Genomic DNA, 26,914 nt, shown 5'->3' with positions numbered 1-26,914 from the left:
TATTCGTGGGAAAAAAAGGACATCAATTTTATTTGGGTACAGCGTCGCACGACCGCGCAATTGTCCGTTAAAGTAACGCAGTGCCGAATCGAAAAATAGGGCCTGGTCATTAAGGGGGTAAATCCTTCCGGTCCAGAAGTGGTTAAACACCCGATCAAACTAGGGAAGGACATGGGAAAAAAAATGGAATAATTATTGTGCACAGCAGGGCACTGCGTTAGATTTAAACCTAGAGCGGAGGAAAGGCATTTTGCCTGCCTATAAATAATATCATACTGTTGGCTTTCCCTGTCAGAGCTCATTAAGGTAACATCTGTCACTGGCTGGACACAGCTCCGGAGGATGTGTCAGTCTGATAGGAAGCTTCGCCAACCAGCTGTGAACCTCCAAATCTCTGATCAGGGACTCCGAGCGCGGCGGAGGGGTCTTGCTGTGTTTTTTTTATATTGTCATGTCGTAGCGCTGTGCTAATGATTCATAAGAGCAATAAAAATGTAATACAATGCAGAAGGCGAACCAAAAGAGAATCTAAACGATTACCAACATTTTGTAAAATCCATGAATAAATAAGCAAATCCGAGAGAGAGCACAGCTTCACCACATGCTGACCTCTGGTCAGAGAGTGACTGGGACCCAATGGGCCTGATCCCTTTGTTAACTTTCAGGAAATCAAGGAATTGTGGAGAGAGATTCCTCGCTTATTAAGAAAATCCTAAACCAATAAGAAAGAATACTATATCCTTAACCACTTCTGGACCAGAAGGATTTGCCCCCTTAATTACCAGGCCACTTTTTGCGACACAGCACTGCGTTACTTTGACGGACAATTGCGCAGTCGTGCGACGCTGTACCCAAATAAAATTGACGTCCTTTTTTTTTCCCACAAATAGAAATTTCTTTTGGTGGTATTTGATCACCTCTGTGATTTTTATTTTTTGCACTATAAGCAAACAAATAGCGACAGTTCTGCAAAAAACAATATTTTTCACATTCTGCTATATAATATTCCCAATAAAAAAAATTTAAAAATCAAATTTTTTCATCATTTTAGGCCAATTTGTATTCTGCTACATATTTTTGGTAAAAAAAATCCCAGTAAGCGTATTTTGATTGGTTTGCGTAAAAGTTATCGCCTCTACAAACTAGGGGAAAGATTTATGTCATTTTTATTTATTTTATTTTTTTTTACTAGTAATGGCGGCGATCAGCGATTTTTAGCGGGACTGCAACATTGCGGCGGACAGATCGGACCCCTAACTGACATTTTTTACACTTTTGGGGGGACCAGTGACATTACTACAGTAATCAGTGCCAAAAATATGCACTGTTACTATAATAATGACACTGGCAGGGAAGGGGTTAAGTGTGAGCCTAGGGGAGTGTTATCTAACTGTGCCAGGGAGGGGCTTGTAGAATGAACACAGAGACCTGTGATCCTAAATAGGAGGATCACAGGCTCCCTGTGTTCATTCCAGAGAGAACAACGGTCTGCTGTGTTTACAACAGCAGGCCATCATTCTCTCTCCACGGGGAGTGATCGCAGGTGCTCAGCGGCAATTGCGGCTGCCAGCCCTGTGGATTGGCTTCCCCTCTGCCTAATAGGGGCGCTCCCATGCCTTTGGCGGCGCGTGCCCACTAGGGTGACCACGTGTCCCGGATCGCCCGGGACAGTCCCGCATTTGGAGAGTCTGTCCCGGGTCCCGGTCACCCTCATTCCGGGACAATGCAGTGTCCCGGAATGATCTGAGCCCGTGTAGCCGCCGTCCGCGGCGCCGACCGTGAGAACACGCTCCCCCACCGAACCGGCAGAAAGGAAGAGGAAGTGTGCCTGGACTGTACCATTGTCCGCTGGATGAGAGGGAGGATGGCTGGGCTGTACCATGTTAGAGCCGAGGGCGGGCTGTACAAGACAATTCGAGCCGCTGCCAATACGAGAGCAGTGAGCAGAGGAGTGACTGTGGCTCCGCTCCTCCCCTGCCTTGCTGCACGCAGTGCGCAGCCGAGTGAGAGTCACATGACGACGGTCGGTGACGTCAGCCGGAGCCGGGATCTGGTCAGTGACAGACAGTTCCCCCTGCATGGATGATTTCCTACCAGTCAGGTATCTATATACTGTATGTTCTCCTTGTGGCAGTGCAGTATCTATATGTCAGCAGGGCTGAGAATGTTCTGAGAGTTGAGGCAGAAGAACAGAGAACCCAATCTTGTCCAAATGCACCCCTTATCCTCTGCTGTTGATTTGTAGGGCTCCTCCATTCAGGGTTCCTGCCAACTAGTATTGAAGGACCATATGCACATGTTTTCCATTTGAATTGGAAAGTCTTTAGGGACGATGTACGCTGCTGCTTTGAGACTATCTGAACCTTGACTGCAGTGCTAGGACAAGGTCATCTAGTGCCCAAGATGAAAAGGGAAAAATGTCCCTGTGTCTTTGGTGTCAGTCGGGGGAGAACTCAGAATTGCATATCATGCAAGGCGCAGCAGTGCATACATTGCAGGGTACAGGGCTCCAAAGTGTATATGTGCAGAGATCAGGAGTGAATATGGTGCACACCTCTCCACTTTCCACTCTACTAAGTTACCGCCAGATCCACACTTTTTTTACATTTGGCTATTAACCCCCTTTGGTCTGTGGTTGGTAAGTAACCCTTGGTGGTAGTACCTCACTGTGAACTGTTGGTACAGCAGCCTAAGGTGACCTAGTCAAGGACAGCTATTAACCACACCTGAGAACACATGCCGCACTGCCGCTCCGCTCCCCCACCGAACCGGGCAGAAACAAATGGGGGACAGTAATCAAGAAGAAGATGACACAAGTGGGGGTTAGTAATCAAGAAGAAGAGGACTTAGTTAAAGCAGGTGCACATTGTAAACAATCTGTTTTAACTAATTGGCAAAAAAAAGTATAAAAAAATCATCTTTTTTTTTTTGGGCGGGGGTGTTGTCGGGGGGAGGGGGGGGTGTCCCTGAATGGCAGTTTGGAAAAGTGGTCACCCTAGTGCTCACCCCCAGGAGCGCTCCCGCGCACCGATGTACCTATACGTCGGTTCGCGCAGCCGAGCCAGCCTGCCGCAGTGTATCTGTGGCAGGCGGTCGGCAAGTGGTTAATAAGGCAAAAGCTTATAATTCTCTGTTCCCTTGTCAGTCTTAGTGGTCAGTGAGGAAGCCCCATCGTAGGTGTTAGAGGCTGAAGAGGGTGGACAGCCATCTGCACTACCAAGAGTGTTGACACCTTCAAGTTAGAATAGCAGGCCATGTATCTGGAGTTCTGCAGGGCTCTGGTGTTCTGAAGGTAACAGTTTATAATGAGCTCAGCTTCTCTGTGCACTAACTTTAAAGTGATTGTAAAGATAAATTTACTGTGCAATACATATTACTGATCTCTACATTACTTGCACCTAACTGCTGCACTGTGCAATACATATTACTGATCTCTGCATTAATTACACCTAACTCCTGCCACTGTGCAATACATACTACTGATCTCTGCATTAATTACACCTAACTCCTGCCACTGTGCAATACATACTACTGATCTTTGCATTAATTACACCTAACGTCTGCACTGTGCAATACATACTACTGATCTCTGCATTAATTGCACCAAACGTCTGCACTGTGCAATACATACTACTGATCTCTGCATTAATTACACATAACTCCTGCCACTGTGCAATACATACTACTGATCTCTGCATTAATTACACCTAACTCCTGCCACTGTGCAATACATACTACTGATCTTTGCATTAATTACACCTAACGTCTGCACTGTGCAATACATACTACTGATCTCTGCATTAATTGCACCAAACGTCTGCACTGTGCAATACATACTACTGATCTCTGCATTAATTACACCTAACTCCTGCACTGTACAATACATTCTACTGATCTCTGCATTAATTACACATAACTCCTGCACTGTGCAATACATGCTACTGATCCCTGCGTTACTTACACCTAACTCCTGCACTGTGCAAAACATACTACGGATCCCTGCATTACTTACACCTAACTGCTGCACTGTGCAATACATACTACTGATCTCTGCATTAATTACACCTAACTGCTGCACTGTGAAATACATACTACTGATCTCTGTGTTATGTACTTCTGAATCCTGTACTCTGCATAACTACCACTGATCCCTGCACTCTGTGTTTGATATAAATAACCCTTGAATGTTGCAATACTTACTACAGATCTCTGAACCCTATGTTATTTACTACTGACCCCTGCAATCTACAATATTTACTGCTGACATCTGAAATCTGCATTGGATACTACTAATCCCTACACTTCGTGTTACTTACACTTGACCTCGAAGTTACTTACTACTGACCCCTGCACCCTGTGCTACCGCCAACCTCTAAACCCTGGTTTGCCTATTACTAAGCCCTGCACTCTGCATTACTTACTACTGACCCCTGCACCCTGTGTTACCGCCAACCTCTGAACCCTGGTTTGCCTATTACTAACCCCTGCACTCTGCATTACTTACTACTGACCCCTGCACCCTGTGTTACCACCAACCTCTAAACCCTGGTTTGCCTATTACTAGCCCCTGCACTCTGCATTACTTACTACTGACCCCTGCACCCTGTGTTACCACCAACCTCTAAACCCTGGTTTGTCTATTACTAACCCCTGCACTCTGCATTACTTACTACTGACTCCTGCACTTTTCATTACTTACACCAAATCGCTGAGCTTGGCTTTGCTTACTATTGACCCTTGCACACTGCATTGTATGCCACTGCCTTCTGCACTCTGCATGATATACCACATACTAGCATATTAGGAAAGACTTAACTTAAAACAAAGCCCTCCAGCGGCACGCTGTCACCTCTGCAGAGGCTTCTTATCTTCACCTGGTCTTCCTTCTGGGTTCGCGGACTCTGGGCGTCCGAATGGTCGAGCTGCAATGACGTCACTCTCGTGCATGCAGGCAGAAGTCTCGGCCATGGCACACAGCTCTGGGGTAACAGCACGCGTTGGCCATTCCTTAGAGCGCATGCGCCGGTGACGTCACCAGCTGCTGTTCACTGGAAAATCTCCTAAACGATGCAAGTTTAGGAGATATTCATTTTACCTACAGGTAAGCCTTATTATAAGCTTACCTGTAGGAAAAATGTAAAACAGAGAGTTTACTACCAATTTAAATAAATAAATAAAAACATTGAGCCTTTAGAACCACTTTAGGTTCCAGTATTCTATTGGATTTCCAGTGCTGCTTGTCACAGCGGGTGAGCAGTGCTGCTCATCAATACAATATCTATGTTTTCTCCATTCACAATCATGTGGCATAGAAGAAAACAGGATGTGCCTTATCAGGACAGGAAGTAACAAACATATTTTGTTCATGAATATCTTTCTATTTTTACATATACTGTAACTGAATATCTAAAGTGTGATATTTCAAGAAATCATTATGCTTCCAGCCAAAAAATAAAGGTTGTGCATTAAAAAATGGATAGTCTTTTGAATAACATCATGTCAGGTTTTTATTGCTGTCAGTGTCCCCATCATAGGTGTGCACAGCCTATTGCATTAGGGTGTGCATTTCAAATGTATTAAAACATGGATGGTGTTAGTAGGGCAGTGGACGGTGTCAGTAGAGCAGAGGTCGGTGTCAGTAGAGCAGAGGTTGCTGTCAGTAGGGCAGAGTTTGGTGTCAGCAGGGCAGAGGTTGGTATCAGCAGGGCAGAGGTTGGTATCAGCAGGGCAGTGGACAGTGTTATTAATTTTTTATTTTTTAATAGGAGCCCCGTTGGGGGGGTTTGGTGAAATATCAGCAGGGGGAATCTGCGCCGCACAAGGGTGATTAGGGTGTGCCCAGGCACACCTGGCACACCCCCTGCACACGTCTATGGTCCCCACTGAGGCTGGTTGCACGCACCCTGTCCAAGGTTCAGAAGGAAAAGGTTCTGGTACAACTCATCAACCTGGGGACCACCTCAATTGCAATCCCAACATGGCCAATGTTGTTGACCTAATATGGCCATGTGATTATATTAGGTCAATGAAGTCACACACATGTGGCCACAAAGAGCCAAATTAGGTCAAGGCAATTGATCTAATATCAGTCTTTATGGTCAAATTTGGTCAGTGCCATTGACCTAATATGGCCATGTTCAGAGAGATAGGTGTTGGGCGCTAGTTACCAAGGAAAATGTCCACCAATGGCACAAACAGATGACAGGTGGGTGCTTCCAGACTTTCCACTTGTAGCCAACGTTCAGGGCAGCACTGGCAGGCAAAAAACAGGAAATCCCGCTGGCGGCAAATAGAATAAAACAGGCGCCGCTGAAGTAAGCCAAAACTTGGATCCACGTGTGAGGAAGGAGCCGAGTACGCATGCTCCGAAACGCGTTACGTCACTTCCGGTTAGCATGCGTTCCATCGCGGCTTCCGGTTTAACCAGCTCCGTGGTTGAGCTTCCTGGATCGTCACTTCCTGGCTGCAGGACGGCCGGAACTTCGGAGACAATATCCAAGGAACCACCACCTACGGAACATGAACTAGAGCAATCCCCCATGTAAGTTACTGTATTATGTTTGTCATACAATAAAGTTTTCGCTTACTTCAGCGGCGCCTGTTTTATTCTATCTAATATGGCCATGTGGTCATCATATTAGGTCAATGCTGTCACAAGCATCCCCACCCTTTGGGGCCACAAAGGGCCATATTAGGTTAGGGCAATTGATCTAATATGGCCCTTTGAAGCCATATAGGTCAATATCATTGACCTAATATGGCTCGTGGTCATATTAGGTCAATTCAATTGACCTATAATGGCCCTTTATGGCCATATTTGGTCAGTGCGATTGATCTAATGTGGCCAGGCGATGACCTCATGAGCATCCCCACTACTTTGTAGCTCTAAAGGGCCATCTTAGGTCAATGCAATTGTGGCCATATTAGGTCAATATCATTGACCTAATATGATTTGGTGGCAATATCAGTTCAACTATGTCAGAGCATCCCAGCCTAATTGTGTAGGTGCAAATTCAAGGTGGGGAATCTATCTCCAGAAGCTCATTGCCCCAACACAGACAGCTGCCTTCCAGTTTGTGACTCAATCCAAGCCCATCCCTATTCCCCACTGTACCCAAAAAATAAAAGGTTTTGGCTACACATACACTTTACATTTTTAAATGCAAATCTATACACTTTAACGTTCACTTTTTGAAAGAAATAGGTGAAATAGGCCAGCCTAAGTACCAACAATCCACCTTTTTAATCGACAGTCCCTCTTTTTTGGACTCATTTATTTTGGCTGTCTTTCCTTTTCAGTTTTCCTTGCCAATATTGGACTTTACTTTCATCAGCCATTTTCATTTTTCTCTGTGTATCCGATGCCCTGGAACAATCAACGCTGTCTCTCTAGTCCAGAAAATGCATCATGAGGAAAATGCTGGTTTATCCTGATAGAGTGTAAAGCCCCGTACACACGTACCGATGGTCGGCTTACAAATGTTCCTCTTTTCTCCCCGGGATGTCGGTGTCTGCTGAAAAGTGCAAAGACAGCACAAGGACAGCACAAGAATTTTGTCCGCCGACTGCAGAAGTGATGTCATGTAATGGTTAACTTTCCCTGTGTTTTCTATTTTCTGAGCATGCCCAGTCTTGCAAATCTGCGGTCTGTCGGCCGAATTGTGTACTGACAGGCGAACAATCGTCCGTTCTGGTGTCGGCATACAAATATTTTCATGTTTGCACGAAAGACTTTTGTCCGCGGATTGTGCGCAGACATCTGTCGGAGGCACCATACTAACACGCGTACAATCGGCAGATCCTTCGTCCACCGACGTTTGTATGCCGACGATCGGTACGTGTGTACGGGCCTTTACACAAACAAATGAGACCATGTATATCCACAACACGACTAAATTATTCAAGAGGGAAGCGTATGAGGGACAGATCATCATAAATTACACTCACATGTCAATCCGCCTGGGGAATATGGGCTGGAAGAGGAAACTGCAAAATCAACCCTCAGCTATGAAGTCTTATTTACGTGGGTGGAGAAAGCATCAGGATTCCATTAAAGTTACAGTTTCCCTTTTTCCACATTTTTTTTACCAATATTCACTGAGCATTTTTATAGTTATTTGTTGAAAGGAATGTATGGATGTATGTTACTTTTATTTCTTTATGATGAGGAAAAACAGAAAGTTTGTAAAAATATGTTTTAATTTTTTCTACTGCATATGGGTCTTTCAGCCATCAGGGGGAGCCCAATGCTCTTTTAATGTATTTACCAGGCTAGTCCACTCTGTACATTGTTTCAATTATAGAGAGATAGTTTAAAAGCAAACAACTTCTGCTCTTTCTTTTGAAAACCCATAATGATCTGTGATAATCATATCATGGGTGATCTAAATCACCATACAGTTAAACAAACTTTTTGTAGGTGTTTATTAAGGGGTGGCAAATTTTGCACTTATAGAGTGTGTAATCCTGGGGGATTATGATACTTTAGTGTTTGCACATTATATTATCACAGTCTTACAAAAATAAGCTTCATAAAAATGTACAATTAATCATTAACCAAGAAAAATATTGCCCAATTTTTACAGCCAGAATTAAAGCCAATCTAACTCAATCTTTCCCTAGTGGAGAAGATCAGAACACCACATCCTTACATAGTTAGTGAGGCTGAAAAAAGACACCCGTTCATCCATTTCAACCTATGATGAGTGTATGTGATAAGTGTTTATGTCAATAGTACCTTGTATACCCCTGTATGTTGTGGTCGTTAAGGTGCCCAACTAATAGTTTTTTTAAACTATCGACTATCACAGTGCAGGTGCATTTATACGGAGACTTGATTACACACAGGTGGATTCCATTTATCATCATTAGTCATTTAGGTCAACATTGGATCATTCAGAGATCCTCACTGAACTTCTGGAGAGAGTTTGCTGCACTGAAAGTAAAGGGGCTGAATAATTTTGCACGCCCAATTTTTCAGTTTTTTATTTGTTAACAAAGTTTGAAATATCCAATAAATTTCGTTCCACTTCATGATTGTGTCCCACTTGTTGATTCTTCACAAAAAATTACATTTTTATATCTTTATGTTTGAAGCCTAAAATGTCGCAAAGTTCAAGGGGGCAGAATACTTTCGCAAGGCACTGAATAAATATATATATATAAATATATATATATATATACAGTGCCTTGCAAAAGTATTCGGCCCCCTTGAACTTTTTGGCCTTTTGCCACATTTCAGGCTTCAAACATAAAGATATAAACTGTAATTTTTTGTGAAGAATCAACAACAAGTGGGACACAATCATGAAGTGGAACAAAATTTATTGGATATTTCAAACTTTGTTAACAAATAAGAAACTGAAAAATTGGGCGTGCAAAATTATTCAGCCCCTTTACTTTCAGTGCAGCAAACTCTCTCCAGAAGTTCAGTGAGGATCTCTGAATGATCCAATGTTGACCTAAATAACTAATGAGGATAAATAGAATCCACCTGTGTGTAATCAAGTCTCTGTATAAATGCCCCTGCACTGTGATAGTCTCAGAGGTCCGTTTAAAGCGCAGAGAGCATCATGAAGAACAAGGAACACACCAGGCAGGTCCGAGATACTGTTGTTGAGAAGTTTAAAGCCGGATTAGGATACAAAAAGATTTCCCAAGCTTTAAACATCCCAAGGAGCACTGTGCAAGCGATAATATTGAAATGGAAGGAGTATCAGACCACTGCAAATCTACGAAGACCTGGCCGTCCCTCTAAACTTTCAGCTCATACAAGGAGTAGACTGAGCAGAGATGCAGCCAAGAGGCCCATGATCACTCTGGATGAACTGCAGAGATCTACAGCTGAGGTGGGAGAATCTGTCCATAGGACAACAATCAGTCGTATACTGCACAAATCTGGCCTTTATGGAAGAGTGGCAAGAAGAAAGCCATTTCTTAAAGATATCCATAAAAAGTGTCGTTTAAAGTTTGCCCCAAGCCACCTGGGAGACACACCAAACATGTGGAAGGTGTTCTGGTCAGATGAAACCAAAATCGAACTTTTTGGCAACAATGCAAAACGTTATGTTTGGCGTAAAAGCAACACAGCTCATCACCCTGAACACACCATCCCCACTGTCAAACATGGTGGTGGCAGCATCATGGTTTGGGCCTGCTTTTCTTCAGCAGGGACAGGGAAGATGGTTAAAATTGATGGGAAGATGGATGGAGCCAAATACAGGACCATTCTGGAAGAAAACCTGATGGAGTCTGTAAAAGACCTGAGACTGGGACGGAGATTTGTCTTCCAACAAGACAATGATCCAAAACATAAAGCAAAATCTTCAATGGAATGGTTCACAAATAAACATATCCAGGTGTTAGAATGGCCAAGTCAAAGTCCAGACCTGAATCCAAACGAGAATCTGTGGAAAGAACTGAAAACTGCTGTTTACAAAAGCTCTCCATCCAACCTCACAGAACTCAAGCTGTTTTGCAAGAAGGAATGGGCAAAAATTTCAGTCTCTTGATGTGCAAAACTGATAGAGACATACCCCAAGCGACTTACAGCTGTAATCGCAGCAAAAGGTGGCGCTACAATGTATCAACTTAAGGGGGCTGAATAATTTTGCACGCCCCATTTTTTAGTTTTTTATTTGTTAACAAAGTTTGAAATATCCAATAAATTTCGTTCCACTTCATGATTGTGTCCCACTTGTTGTTGATTCTTCATAAAAAATTACAGTTTTATATCTTCATGTTTGAAGCCTGAAATGTGGCAAAAGGTCAAAAAGTTCAAGGGGGCCAAATACTTTCGCAAGGCACTGTATATTATACATATATATGCACAAATCTAAACACGTATACAAACTATGTGTGATTGTGTAGGAGAGAGGCACAGGGAGGAAGATGATGAGTAAAAGCCTGCTTTGTATTTTTTCATGGAGAGACACTTTAAGGCAGAGATCTTTGCCTTCAGCAAGGACAGTGACACTGAGAACACGTTCTGTAACCTCTGCGTGTCACTGATGGAGAATGAATGTGTGTCTAAGAAACAGAATTACCAGCGGAAAATAACAGGATGGATGACAAAGGCAAACAGGAGAGGTTAGCGACATGGCTGACTAACAGGATATGTATATTTGGGCTGTAGATAAGGAAGAATTCTGGACACAGCGTTACTTTAACATTGCATTTCATGAAAAAAGGAAAGAAACATAAAGCTTGGTCAATTTTTGATTTTAAAATGTTTCAATTGGTGTTTTATATGATTTTTTTCAACTTACCACTTCAATACCAGGCACTTTTACCCCCTTCCTGCCCAGGCAGAAAGGGAGACAGGAAGGCAGCTTTCAGCGCTCTTACAATTTGAATGAGAATCTCACAGTCATGCAACACTGTACCCAAACTAAATTTTTATCATTTAGTTCACATAACTAAAGCTTTCTTATGGTGGTATTTAATCACTGCTGGGTTTTTATTTTTTTGCTAAATACAGTAAACTAAAATAGACTGCAAAGTTTGGGGGGAAAAAAGTGTTTTTCTTTGTTTCTGTTATAAAATTTGCAAATAAATAATTGTTGTTCATAAATTTAGGCCAAAATGTATTCTGCTACATTTGTTTGGTGGAAATAATCCAAATAAGTGTCTATTATTTAGAAAAGTGTGAAAGTTATAGAGTTCACAAACTATGGTTTATATACACCATCTCACAAAAGTGAGTACACCCCTAACATTTTTGTAAATATTTTATTATATCTTTTCTTTTTTTTTTTTTTTTTTTTTCAATCAATAGATTTTTATTTAAATAAAGTTACATCAACTGGATGTAGATAACAGGGGAAATAACAGGATAGTGGAGCTTTGTTTCAATAGTTGTCAGTAAAGCGTTACAACAGTAGATAACGATAGCAAACTTATATGCAAGAGAAAAACATACTTAATGGTTGGATTGTAGTTCAGACTTCGAGATGGGAAGAGAAGAGAAGAGGTAGCCCCTACCAACCCGGCTCAGAGCCCCAAGGGGAACAATGTCACAGAGTCGGGCGGCGAAGCCACCCCTCCCCACCCATATGGATAGTAGTACATAAAACTTTAGTCATTTATTTATTAATTACTGTGGTCTATAAGGCCATGCCAGCCAGGCTTTATTAAACTTGTGATAATATTTTATTCTATCTTTTCATGTGACAACACTGAGGAAATGACACTTTGCTACAATGTAAAGAATTTATTGTTTATATATGAATTTAATTATTTAATTAATTTATTTATTATTTAATCATTTATTAATAATTTATTAATCATTTTTATTCACTTTTACAGTTTTTTTCCTAAGAATTACAGGCCTACAATATAAAACAACAGATTTCCATTCAAAACAATGTACCGCTTTGACATTCAAAAATACTGACATATTTAGAGCAGCACAACGCATGTCACCACAGTGGATCACAACGTGCTCTAGTGTTCTAGAGTTGAATAAAGTGAAATTTATTGACACTGCAAAAAATTTAAAGAAAGCAAAGAGTGTGACACGTTGTAATAAAACATCGCCCGTCACTTTCTTTACACAACGTACATGCATTATAGCCTGCAGACTGGTGTAAATCAGCCCTAAAAATATAACTAAATGCAAAGTTTTTTTTATTAGTGGAGAGGGATTAAAACGCCTGTCAGGTTTTTATTGCTGTCTATCTGTGTCCCAGCTAGGGAGATTCACCCTCTCTATTTGTCCTGTTTACCATTTCACTGCAAGTGAAAAATAATCCCAACATTTGGGTTGTCCCCAGAGCAGTAAGAGGGGGGATCTTCCAATGCTGACATTAGTTCAGGTAACAACCACGGATTCTCTAACTTTGGAGAGATTTGGAATACAGAGTAAAAATAAATAATTTATATCAATAAATTGTCATATAAATATATATTTGAAATCAAATCTTTATTATTTTTGGCAATATCATGGTGTGGGTGGATTTCTGCAAGTCACGGGCTGTGTCACGCCCCTCCAGTCTGTGTCTTAGAATGAGAGGGAGGTGAAGCTTCCATTAATCTACATGTAATCTACATGTAATATCCCACCTCCATTGTGTGTAGCTGGTTAGTGGTCATGGAAGATGAGGGAGGGAGTGGGCTGTTATTTACTGCTGTGTATGCACCCACATGTGTGACTATAGTAAAAAAAAAACATAGGGCACACCGGCCTAGCACATTATCCTCAGTAATAGGCTTTATTAATTGTAAGTGTATATACTCACAAAGAAAAGTTTAAAAAAAGCACATCCAATCCAATGTTTGTGAGTATATACACTTACAATTAATAAAGCCTATTATTGATAATGCGCTAGGTCGGTGCGCCCTATGTTTGTTTTTTGATTATAGTGCCTTCAGACAACCCCAGTCCTAAAGGGCAGCAAGGCCGTGGCCATTTGGGAAGCCAAGCGTGCGTTCCGTGAAACAACACCTTTAAATAGGTTGGATAGGGGGCCCTGTCTCTGAGCATAGGAGAAAGATGCTACAGCATCGCATTTTCATCTTGCGACTCTATAGTCACATGGGCGGCTCAGATGTGATAGGGAGGAAATGCTCAGCATAGAAACTCACAGAAAACTGAGCATGTGCAGAGCTGCCAACACTGCTCTGCAGGATCTCCAGCTGAATTGGGGACATGGACAGAAGGTGGCGATAGAGAGCAGCAGGATCAACCAGTTTTTTTGCAGAATACAGAAAACGCATCTCATAGTGACATGAGTGAGCATGTAATACACCATTTGTTGATAGGCGTTTATAATGTAGGTTTAGTGACACTTTAATGCCGCTTTAACCACTTAAGCCCCGGAGGATTTGGCTGCTCAATGACCAGGCACCATTTTTGCGATTCGGCACTGCGTGACTTTAACGTACAATTGCGGGGTTGTGCGATGCTGTACCCAAATGAAATTGATGTCCTTTTTTTCCCATAAACAGAGCTTTCTTTTGGTGGTATTTGATCACATGTGCGATTTTTATTTTTTGCGCTATAAACAAAAAAAGAGCGACAATTTTGAAAAAATAACAATATTTTTCACATTTTTTTATATGAAATTCTCAAAAAAAATGTAAAAATCAAAATTTTTTAACATTTTAGGCCAATTTGTTTTCTACTACATATTTTTGGTAAAAAAAAAATCGCAATAAGCGTATTTTGATTGGTTTGCGCAAACTTTATTGTGTTTACTAACTACAGGAAAGATTAATGTCATTGTTATTGTTTTTTTTTAACCAGTAATGGCGGCGATCTGCAATTTTTTTGCGGGACTGCAACTTTACGGCGGACAGATCGGACCCCTGACTGACATTTTTGACACTTTTGGGGGTACCAGCGACATTACTACAGTAATCAGTGCTATAAATATGCACTGTTACTGTAATAATGACACTGGCAGGGAAGGGGTTAACTTTATTGGTGATCAAGGGGTTAAGTGTGTCCCTAGGGGCGTGATTCTAACTGTTAGGGGGGCGTGGCTAGTGAAGTAACCACAGAGACATGCGATCCTATATAGCAGGATCGCGTAGCCTCTGTGCCTAATTCAGGGAGAATGACAGACGGCTGTGTTTACATCAGCCGTCTGTCTTTCTCCCTCTCCTGCGGGAGATCACGAGTGGCCGGTGGACATCGGAGCCGCCGGTCACACACGCTGACTCAGCAGGGAACGAGTGGGGGCTGGAACGCGCCGCCTGCGGTGCACGCTCGCCCCCTACAGGCTCGTGCGCGAGCGACATATGTCTACGTCGCTTTGCCTGTAAGGGGCTGAAGCCGCAGTAAATAGTCGTGCGGCGGTGGGCAAGTGGTTAAGAACATATCTATACATTTCTGTGGTTTACCTGTACCTGGTAATGACTCCACTGTCAAGTATACTCTCATTGTGAAATGTAAAGTTTTGTAATGTCTGGCAATGCAAAGGTGTTAAATCGTTAATAAAGTTCTGTTTAAAAGTAAAAAAAAGTGTGCCTAGAATTCTAAACCTGCAAGGTTTTGCTTTGCAATTTTTTTTTTAATTCTGTTTATTGGAAATTTTCACAAAAGAAAAAACATAACAAAGCCAATAGGGGCATACCCCGGCTTAAGACAAAACATAGTCTTCTTCACACTACTAAAACACAATCAAAAACAAAGATTTTAGTAAGGGGAGATGGGAAGTCCTATCTCCATGACAAGTTTTTTTTCTTCGATTAACAATGCATTGCAAATAGAGATGGCCTTGCGGTTCGCCCGGCAGTCGGTTCGCGGCAAATTTTGCTTGTTCGCAAATTCGCAAAAAGTCGGACTTTTGCCGATATTCGCAAATATTTCCACGCCGCCATTTTCTTTTTCATTCAGAAGAACTTTGACCCATGACACAGCCGTCAGGTGGAACGGGACAGCCAATTGAAACATTCCAGCACATGGACAGTCCCCCTACCCTATAAATAGACCCGATCTGGCAGCCATTTCACATTCCGCTTTCTGCCAGTGTAGGGAGAGGTCTGCTGTGCTCATCAGGGAGAGTCTTTTTTTTTTTTTTTTTTTTTTTTAGCCCGTAGCGTGTGAAACACACTCAAAAGACTTCACCCGGTGCATAAAAAAGTGCACACACACAAACGTGAGGAACACAAAAAGTGCACAGGGTGTGCGAACAAATGGTCTTCCCTCCGAAGAGGTAGGACCCAAACCTCGATCCCCCGGGGCGCAAGACTCCTGACAGGGATTTGAGGTACTCATGGTCTGTCTGGCCGGAACCAGACTGACCCCGTTCTTCAGGGGGACTGCCGAAACAGCCCCCACCGAGTACTAAGTGGGGCTCCCCCGAAGGGAGACCCCATGAGAGAGGGCGGACCAAGCCAAAAGGCCATATCCACCCCCTCCCAAGACTCAAGGTAGGGCCCGAGGACCCACACCCTACAAGTCGTGCCAAGTGAAAAAAGGTGATAGAAAAGTGACAAACCACAAAGAAAAGGCACACACAAACAAAAAGGTGGGGGAGGGGAAGTGGAGAGGTGAATTAGTGCCTAGGTGAAAAACAAAGGCAGGCCTTCCGGCCGGAATAAAAATTCCTCTGGTCGAAGCCAAAAGGCCTTGCCCAAGAGGCAGGTGCTTAAAAAAGTGTGCGTAGGTGCAGTGACCATGGTGCCGAAAAACTCAAGGCGAGCTGCCCCTCACCAGTGAGAATTAAGGCACCCCTGGGCTGCCACCCCAGGGGCACATACACTACGGGCTTTTTCTACCCCGGCCCAAAGGCCAGACCCAGTGTAGCCCTATCCTACCAGGAGGCATCAGAACTTTGGACAGCTTAGGGAGAACCTGCCTTCAACTGGGGACAAGCCTTTTGCAAGGCCAGATTCAACCCAGGAGGAAAGGCTCCCCCACCGCCACCGCCGTTCCTTACCAATCACATCCAGGAGCGGTACTAACTGGCCACGGAACCAATCCAGTTTTCTCGCTCCCTTCAAACTGGTAGGGGCGGACCCATTCAAATCAGAAGGCAACAGACCCATCCGGCTTTCTCTGACAGTGCCTACTTCCCGGTCCTCCAGTTACGCCTAGAGCGCCCCGGTTCATTTCAGCCCCTGCCGATACTAACCATCAGGGTCCATACCAACTGATAAGAACAGATACTACACTTGATCTTAGCCAAAAGGCCGAGAAGCGATGCTCATCAGGGAGAGTTTGCTAGACACATATAGCGCTGTGAAGATCCACAAAAGTCCTTTTCATGGCTGGTATTTCGGTATAGGTCTACTAGTATCTTTTGAGCTTAGGGAGAGGTATCCAGTGGTTGCTTTAGGGGCAGTTAGAGATCGGCTGCAGTCACACAGAAATCGCTCTGTCAATGTCCACAAAAGTCATTTAAAATGCTCTAATGTCATTATAGGGTCTATTACAGTCTCTTTACTATAGGGCCAGGTATCCTGTGGTTGTCACAGATGTGTGAATGGACCCTATATGTATTAGACATGTATTTACCGGCTGCTGTCAGTTCTGGCTGATTTATGAAAAAAAATATATATATTTTTTGCTGTAAAAAAAAAAAAAACCTTTTGGGCAACTTTTTCAATTGCAATACTTCTGTTATGACATTGTCCATGTGCTGGGACTATTTGTGCACAGCTACTACATCTTTTGTGGCTGCAAATATGACCTAAAGGTTTTCAAAGTTCGCCTCCCATTAAAGTCAATGTGGCCCGTCGCGAACTCGCGGTTCGCGAACTTTTGAGAAGATTTGCGGCTGGCGTTCGCAAACCGCCCCGACCGATGTTCGTCCATCACTGATTGCAAACCCTTTCCTTTAGAGCAGGGGTCTTCAAACTATGGCCCTCCAGTTGTTCGGGAACTACAATTCCCATCATGTCTGTGAATGTCAGAGTTTTACAATGCCTCATGGGATGTGTAGTTCCGCAACAGCCCGTAGTTTGAGGATCCCTGCTTTAGAGAATGTACAAGCTCTAAGGAATGTGTTGTCCAATTTTCTATATTGTTATGTTTCCTACTTTTTGTGAAAACTTTCAATAAAAAAATATTGAAACCAAAAAAAGTGTGCCTAAAAATTCATACCTGGAGTTCAAAAAAAAAAAAAACCCATAATAAAATGATTACTTCACAGTCTGCTGGAAAGAGCGGCTGCCATTTCTGCCTGCAGTTCCCGGCTGACTTTTACATGACATTGGTCTTTATTTATTTCTTTTCTATTTATCCCTGCAGGTGATAAAACATTCTCTTCCTCTTATCTCTTTCTGCTGGTGGTATTCCAGAGAGCCTCGGGCAGTCCCCACTTTGTCTGACCGTCACTGACAACCAAGAAGACCTTAGCCTTCTCCATCTCTGCTGTATAAAGTGCACCTGTCATTGCGAATTAACATTTTTTTTTTTTCTTCATTAATATATTCAAAAGATATTTCGGGTATTATGTTGGAGGACTGACCCTTTAGGAGGTTTTGCTGTCACTGTGCGAACAGCGCCGTTGGCGGTAGTATGCAAAAAATGGAGAGGCGACAGTGTCATCAGAAGTCCCGCTGTGTAGTTCTGGCATTATATAAAAAGATCTTCTGCCAGTAACAATGAAATGTATAATAATGGCCCATTATTCTAGTAATTGCTGAATATTTGTAGATACTGCAACATTTCCATGCAACTTAAACTGCCTTATTCAATGTTTCCATGTATAAGTAGATGTAACCCCTTCCTGAATGACATTGTGAATCAGAATGAACTGCCATTTGTTTAGTCAAGGCTTTTTTTCTCAGGAAATAGGGGCCGGAACGTAACCTCCCCCCCCCCCACACACACACACACCCTCCAATCTGCTTTGAATAGTGGGTGTGGTCAAATTTTACTAACAGTGACAGGATCTTAAAGCGGAGTTCCAGCCTTTTCACTCACCTGTCCCACGGTCCAGCGATGCGGCCGCTCGAAGCCTCGATCCTCTTCCCTCTGGTCTCGGCGGCGCCGACATCACTGGTGTGGGCACCCGGCTGTGACAGTTTGCGGCTTCACAGCCAGGTACGCACTGCGCATGCGCGAGTTGTGCTGCGCATGCGCGAGTTGCACTGCGCATCTTGATTGGCCGGCGATCTTCTGGCACCTCTGACATGTCCCAGAAGATTGCAGGGAGGGAGGGGGAGAGGAGAACTTCCGTTCAGGGCACCGCGTCGCTCCGAGCGGAAGTGAGAGCGGGTACCTGTCAAAACTAGGTACCCGCTCCCCCCCAAAAAAATTTACATGCCAAATGTGGCATGTCAGGGGGTTATTAGTACCTAAAACGGAAGTTCCACTTTTGGGTGGAACTCCGCTTTAAAGGGGCACTAAATAACAGGAATGTACTGGGTACCAAGTGCAGAGTTTAGAGGGCAGGCTATGTGCAGAGTTCAGGGGTCTGCTATGTGCATAGTTTAGGGGTGCACTATGTGCAGAGTTTAGGGGTGCGCTATGTGCAGAGTTCAGGGGTGCGCTATGTGCAGAGTTCAGGGGTGCACTATGTGCAGAGTTCAGGGGTGCGCTATGTACAGAGTTCAGGGGGTCGCTATGTGCAGAGTTCATGGGTGCGCTATGTGCAGAGTTCAGGGGTGCGCTATGTGCAGAGTTGAGGGGTGCCCTATGTGCAGAGTTCAGGGGTGCACTATGTGCAGAGTTCAGGGGTGCGCTATGTGCAGAGTTCAGGGGTGCGCTATGTGCAGAGTTCAGGGGAGTGCTATGTGCCGAGTTCAGGGGTGTGCTATGTGCAGAGTTCATGGGTGCGCTATGTGCAGAGTTCAGGGGTGCGCTATGTGCAGAGTTCATGGGTGCGCTATGTACAGAGTTCAGGGGTGCCCTATGTGCAGAGTTCATGGGTGCGCTATGTGAAGAGTTCATGGGTGCGCTATATGGGTGCGCTATGTGCAGAGTTCGGGGGTGCGCTATGTGCAGAGCTCAGGGGTGCACTATGTGCAGAGTGTAGCATTCAGGAGTGCACTGCATACAGAGTGCAGAGTTCAGCCGTTTCCCACAGATGCTTACCCCTGCACCCCCCATCCACATCTCACTTTCACCCCTCTTCAGCTCTGACCTCTGAATGCAACCCCCCCTCCACTGCCCATATTTTCTCCCCTCTTTTAAAGCTCCACCATCTTCCACCATCTTCCACATGTCTTACTTTTATTCCTTTATTAAGCTGGATGATCTCCACCTCTCTCACTTGCAGGGAGATCATTGAGTAGAAGTGTAGGCATGTGCACTGTGCCCCGGCATCTGCATCTCCCTTGTCCCCATTCTACACTCAGTAGTAAGCCGCATCAGATCTATGGGAACTGTTGGGAGACGAGCTGTCACTTGTAAACACAGAAATTGGACATCTGTGTTTACAAGTGATGGTGGTGAGCGGGGAGCAGAGGCCTGAGCCAGAGGTGGAGGAACTGAGTTCCACCAAGTTCCAGCTGAAAAAATGCCCTGTGTTTAGTAAAATACTTGTTTTTACCTCTCTTCGCTCTTTAATTGCAGCTCAGTGATGGTGATCCCCTGCAGCTTCTTTTTTAGCCACTTCCTGTCTACTTGCACTCAAATGATGGCTGCATGGCATTTCTTAGGACTGGTTTTCTGATGGTGACAAAGGTGCACCATGCCTGTGTAATGTGTGTGGAAACAGCCTACTGTACAGTAAGGGCACGGATGTGCCCAATGTAATTCCCAGTTTGGCTATGATGTGTCCCCATAGTTAGCTATGAGAGCAGGTTGTAGTGACTAGGCAGTGTAGTCTCCTAGATAGCCACTAGAGGCCCCCAGAGAAGTAGTGGGATGTGATTGTAGGAAGTGCCAGCCTTGGCCGTGTCAGTGCGGGGCATCTTGGGATGTAGAACTAGGTTCACACTACTACCTTACGGAAACATGGGTAAAATCACACGCTTTTGTAAAATGCACAGATATGTGCTGCCATTTAGTAGATTGCACAGCGGTGCCGGTAATTTTTTTGGCACCCCATGCATCTGCAATAGCACGCAAACCATGTGTTGCGTTTTTGGAAAATAGTCAGGAATTTATTTTCCATGTTTCTCCCATGTAGGGCAGCTGATTGAAACAAATAGGCTGCCTTACTCTTGACATACAGGAACACGCACCCCCGGTCGCACCTAAAGGTGTGAACCAAGCCTCAAAAATAAAAAGTGTTGGAGGATTCTCTTAGGGTGTCCTTATAGAATGGCAGGACCCAGTCAGTGCTCTTTGGGGGTCCCATACTGATAGCACCCTGGTGGGTCTTGAGAAGCATCCTTTGTTCAGGCAGGAATCAGTAAAGAGTGCACGTGCTCCCCAACCACATGGTGAGCTGTACACATGGAGGATATGCAACACAGTACATGGCTACCACTACATTACAGGTATTGGATGTAGAAATTGGGTACCCCAGGGGTGTCCAGTTCCAATTGCACCCAGGTGCGTCTTGGGAAGCATCCTTTTTTTTGGGTCTGGAATGGCTTAAAGAGTGCACGTGCTCCCCCACCACATGGTTAGCTGTACATGTAGAGGACATTCAACATAGCACACGACTAGCGCTACATTACAGATATTGGATGGAGCTCTTTGGGGGGTTGATGGGGCCAATTCTCTCAGGGTGTCCTCATAGAATGGCAGGACCCAGTGGGTACCCTGAAAAACAGGGTGGGTGGAGTTCGGGGAGGAGCTAGGCTCCATAGCTGCGCCCCATGGGACATGATTGGGCCACATCTGCCCGCATGTTGCTGCCCAATTATTGGTATTCCCTGTGGCTAGGGAATACCTGGAAAGGAGGGAGTTGGGGACAGGACATACGTAGATGGCCCAACCGGGGAAAGTGCGGACAACTATTACCATGACTGTAAGAAGCTTTTTGCTGTTAAATTGTATATCAAAAAGTTGCCTACCCTAATTTTGTTTAAGTAAAGCCTCGAAAAGTTTATTGGACTTGCCTCTTCTTGCTACTAATGTCCTATCATAAGAACTCGTACCTGGTTCTGCTGAGGAGAATGGGGGTGAAATGTCAGGCATGGTAATGTGCATGTACTGGTGAATGTATGCTATTTGGCTCCCTCTGGCACTCATGTCCTGATGAACGTAAGTCTTTTGAAACTCGAAGACTTCTAGAGCTAATGTGTCTAAGTTCATAAACCCCTAATGCTTGGGGTCATGTTTTATACTGAGTGTTGTATTTTGTACGCAATTAAAATGATTTTATGTTGAACTCTATGTTGCTGTTAAACCATTTATATATACACTTTATTACCAAAAGTATTGGGACCCCTGCCTTTAGACGCACATAAACTTTAATGGCATCTCAGTCTTAGTCCGTAGGGTTAAATATTACAGTGCCTTGCGAAAGTATTCGGTCCCCTTGAACTTTGCGACCTTTTGCCACATTTCAGGCTTCAAACATAAAGATGTAAAACTGTAATTTTTTGTGAAGAATCAACAACAAGTGGGACACAATCATGAAGTGGAACGAAATTTATTGGATATTTCAAACTTTTTTAACAAATAAAAAACTGAAAAATTGGGCGTGCAAAATTATTCAGCCCCCTTAAGTTAATACTTTGTAGCCCCACCTTTTGCTGCGATTACAGCTGTAAGTCGCTGGGGTATGTCTCTATCAGTTTTGCACATCGAGAGACTGAAATTTTTGCCCATTCCTCCTTTCAAAACAGCTCGAGCTCAGTGAGGTTGGATGGAGAGCGTTTGTGAACAGCAGTTTTCAGTTCTTTCCACAGATTCTCGATTGGATTCAGGTATGGACTTTGACTTGGCAGAGAGCAGAGTTCAGAGGTGTACAATGTACAGAGTGCAGAGTTTAGGGGTGTACTACGTACAGAGTACAGAGTTTAGAGGTGTACTACGTACAGAGGTGTACTATGTACAAAGTGCAGCGTTCAGAGGTGTTCTACGTACAGAGTGCAGAGTTCAGAGGTGTACTATATATAGAGTGCAGAGTTCAGGGGTGCGCTACGTACAGAGTGTAAAGTTCAGGGGTGCGCTATGTACAGAGTGTAGAGTTCAGGGGTGTGCTATGTACGCAGTGCAGAGTTCAGGGGTGTGCTACTTACAGAGTGCAGAGTTCAGAGGTGTACTATGTACAGAGTGCAGAGTTCAAGGGTGTGCTATGTACAGAGTGCAGTCTTCAGAGGTGTACTATATATAGAGTGCAGAGTTAAAGGGTGTGCTACATACAGAGTGTAAAGTAAAGGGGTGCGCTACGTACAGAGTGCAGGGTTCAAGAGTGCGCTATGTACGCAGTGCAGAGTTCAGGGGTGTGCTAAATACAGAGTGCAGAGTTCAGGGGTGCGTTACGTACAGAGTGTAAAGTTCAGGGGTGCGTTACGTACAGAGTGTAAAGTTCAGGGGTGCGCTACGTGCAGAGTGTAGAGTTCAGGGTGTGCTATGTATAGAGAACAGAGTTCAGAGGTGCGCTACGTACAAAGTGCACAGTTCAGAGGTGTACTATGTACCGAGCGCAGAGTTCAAGGGTGTGCTATGTACAGAGTGCAGAGTTCAGAGGTGTACTATGTATAGAGTGCAGAGTTTAAAGGGTGTGCTACATACAGAGTGTAAAGGTAAGGGGTGCGCTACGTACAGAGTGCAGAGTTCAGAGGTGTACTATGTATAGTGTGCAGAGTTAAAGGGTGTGCTACATACAGAGTGTAAAGGTAAGGGGTGCGCTACGTACAGAGTGCAGAGTTCAAGAGTGTGCTATGTAAAGAGTGCAGAGTTCAGAGGTGTACTACGTACAGAGTGCAGAGTTCAGAGGTGCGCTGTGTACACAGTGCAGTGTTGAGGAGTCCGCTATGTACAGATTGCAGAGTTTAGGGGTTTGCTTTGCACAGGGTGCAAGAATCAGCTCTCTTTCACAGGCTGTTCACATCTCTCCTCCACCCCTCTCCCTGGTTGCGAGGGCCACATGAAATGGCTTGGAAGGCCCGATTCGGGCCATGGGCCTTGTGTATGACACATGTGATCTAATACATATATTACCAAATATAAGTAAATTATCCTTTTTGGGTGAACTTTTTAAAAGATGTGTTATGGCTAACGTATGACCTGACTATTCATCTCCCCCTCCTTTCTTTCCAGTCATCGGCTCAGGACAGTATTGTATTTTCAGTAATGATATGGGAAAGGCTAAATGCTATTACAGGCCACGTTAGTGTAAGAGAAGCTGCAATTCCCCAGACCCCGTATCTCTGCACATTGTGGAATGTGTGCACAGCAGAGCACATTTCCTGTTCAACTGTCAGATTTCCTGAAATCCCGGCTCTCAACCCCTGGGCTCTCCAAAAGGCAGGATCCTTCTTTTTTTTTTTTTTTCTCTCTTTCCTCCTCTCTCTCCCTCTCTCTCTCTCTCACATGCCAGGAGATTTTCCTTCCTATACGCTTCCAGCTGGAGAAGAGGCTCAATGGATGCAATTCAACTCTCTCCAGCCTAGCCATTGTCTGGATACACTCAAGCTGGGATCCATGTGATTATCCTTTTCCTTCTTCTCCGAGTTAGCCGAGCCATCCTGCGCCTTTGTGCCGATTTCCCCGTGTAACATGGAATAATGGGTTTTAATCCGGGACGGAATCTTGGAATGGGAATTGGAGCTGAACACATCGTGGTAAGTTCTCAGGCTAGGCGTGGTTTGCAATGCATTGTCTAACTTTGAATCTCAGTTTGGACCACGGCTGAAGCTCAGTGGTAGCGAGGAAGAGCATCCGAAGGGACCGAACGTCCCTGGGAATTCCAGAGAAGGTCCCTGATTTAAAGGAATTAATCAAACTTACAGTAGAACCTTCCTCTTTCTATATTTATGATTGAAGTACATGTAAACTCTACATCTTAAGGCTTTAGGGATCTGTCCCTCGAAATCCTGGAAAAGGTCCCCGATTTAAAGGAGCTGATCAAACATACCGTAGAACCTTTCACTATATGAATGATTGAAGTAGATTCTAACTCTACATCTTAAGGCTTTAGGGATCTGTCCTTGGAAATTTCCGAGAAGGTCCTGGATTTTCAGGAGCTGATCAAAAATACCGTAGAACCATCCTCTTTCTATATGTATAAATGAAGTACATGTAAACTCTACATCTTAAGGCTTTAGGGATCTGTCCTTGGAAATTCCGGAAAAGGTACCCGATTTAAAGAAGTTGAAGTACATGTAAACTCTGCGTCTTAAGGCTTTAGGGATCTGTCCCTAGAAATCCTGGAGAATGTCCCCGATTTAAAGGAGCTGATCAAACATACTGTAGAACCTTCCTCTTTCTATATGAATGATTGAAGTAGATGTAAACTCTACATCTTAAGGCTTTAGGGATCTGTCCCTAGAAATTCCAGAGAAGGTCCCCGATTTTCAGGAGCTGATCAAACATACCATAGAACCTTCCTCTTTCTATATGTATGATTGAAGTACATGTAAACTCTGCGTCTTAAGGCTTTAGAGATCTGTCCCTAGAAATTCTGGAGAATGTCCCCGATTTAAAGGAATTGATCAAACATACTGTAGAACCTTCCTCTTTCTATATGTATGATTGAAGCAGATGTTAGCTCTACATCTTAAGGCTTTAGGGATCTGTCCCTGGAAATTCCAGAGAAGGTCCCGGATTTAAAGGATTTGATCAAACATACCATAGAACCTTCCTCTTTCTATATGTATGATTGAAGTATATGTAAACTCTACGGCTTTAGGGATCTGTCCCTGGAAATTCCAGAGAAGGTCCCTGATTTACAAGAGCTTATCAAAGATAATTTTAGAACCTTCCTCTTTCTATATGAATGATCTAAGTAGATGTAAACCACAACTGGAAGATATTTAGTTTGCTAAAGCTGGCCATACGTGGTTTTGTTTGAAGGTACATAAGGAAATCGTTGTTCAGAACATCCTTTCTTGCCATTGTTGAGTCAACTAATTTCATTCCAAAGCCCCTAAAATTTCATGCTGTTTGAATGAATTTCCAGACATGTTAAACAGGTTTCATTACAATATGTGCAATCTTTCCTAAATGAAAATCACATTTTGACCTTGCCGTTTACTTCTATGGGTTTACATGCTTTGTGGCTATTGAGGAATAGCGTATATTTAACCACTTAAGCCCCGGAAGATTTTACCCCCTTCCTGACCAGGGGGTTTTTTGCGATTTTTTTTTTACTGTGTGACTTTAACGGACAATTGCACGGTCGTGCGACGCTGTACCTAAACGAATTTGACGTCCTTTTTTTCCCACAAACAGAGCTTTCTTTTGGTGGTATTTGATCACCTGTGCGATTTTTTTGATCATGCGCTATAAACAAAAAAAAAGCATAAATTTTGCAAAAATAACAATATTTTTCACATTTTTTTATATGAAATTCCCCAAAAAAAATGTAAAAATCTAAATTTTTTAAAATTTTCGACCAATTTGTTTAATGCTACATATGTTTGGTAAAAAAAATCACAAAAAGCGTATTTTGATTGGTTTGCGCAAAAGTTATCGCGTTTACTAACAAAGGGAAAGATTTTTGTCATTTTTGGTGTTTTTTTTTTTTAACGAGTAATGGCGGCGATCTGCGATTTTTTTTTGTTTTTTTTTGTTTTGTTTTTTTTGTTTTTTTTTCGGGACTGCGACATTGCAGCGGACAGATCGGACCCTTGACTGACATTTTTGACACTTTTGGGGGTACCAGTGACATTACTGCAGTAATCAGTGCTATACATATGCACTGTTACTGTAAAAATGACACTGGCAGGGAAGGGTTTGACTGTATTGGAGAGGGAGGGGTTAAGTGTGTCCTAGGGGCGTGTTTCTAACTGTGATGGGACATGGCTACTACTGTAAAAACAGAGATCAACGGTCCTACATAGTAGAACCGTCTGATCTCCATTTTTACACAGGGGAGAATGACAGGCGGCTTGTTTACATTAGCCGCCTGCCTTTCTCCCGCTCTACTGACGATCGCCGAGTGACCGGCGGACATCGGGTCCGCCGGTCACACGCACTGACTCCTTAGTGAACGAGCTCGCCCGCTATTGGCTCACAAGCCGGTCACAGGCTAGTGACGTATATATACGTCACTTTGCCTGGCCGGGGCTGACCGCCGCAGTATATGTACTTGCGGCGGTCGGCAAGCGGTTAAAGACTTATGCCCCAGGCCTATTTCTGACACTTTTTGTTTAAGTTAAAATCAGTATTTTTTCCTAGAAAACTACTTAGAACCCCCAAACATTATATATATATTTTTTACCAAAGACTCTGGAGAATAAAATGGCGGTCATTGCAATATTTTTTGTTACATAGTTAGTGAAGTTGAAAAAAGACACCAGTCCATCCAGTTCAACCTATGATGTGTGTGTGTGTGTGTGTGTGTGTTGTCACGTGGTATTTGCGCAGCGGTCTTTAAAACGCCATTTTTTTTTTTTGAAAAATTACGAAAAATCACATTTCACTGCATTTAAAAAACTAAACAGTAAAGTT

The 26,914-nt window shown here is 43.6% G+C and overlaps 1 protein-coding gene across 1 annotated transcript in view; it reads left to right on the top strand.

Moving 5' to 3' along the window:
- Positions 1-23,830: 23,830 nt before the first annotated feature.
- Positions 23,831-26,914, top strand: part of ASAP1 (ArfGAP with SH3 domain, ankyrin repeat and PH domain 1) — a 488,930-nt gene continuing 485,846 nt past the window's right edge. Inside the window, exon 1 of the mRNA XM_082257784.1 lies at positions 23,831-24,084. The gene's annotated coding sequence lies outside the window, so the exon portion shown is untranslated. The remainder of the gene's footprint in view (positions 24,085-26,914) is intronic.

This window comes from Pelophylax lessonae (genome assembly GCF_965119305.1).
Source record: "Pelophylax lessonae genome assembly, chromosome: 5".
In the NCBI taxonomy this organism is placed as follows: Eukaryota; Metazoa; Chordata; class Amphibia; order Anura; family Ranidae; genus Pelophylax; species Pelophylax lessonae.
Note: the sequence above shows the minus strand (reverse complement) of the source record. Positions and strands in the feature narration are given on the sequence as shown.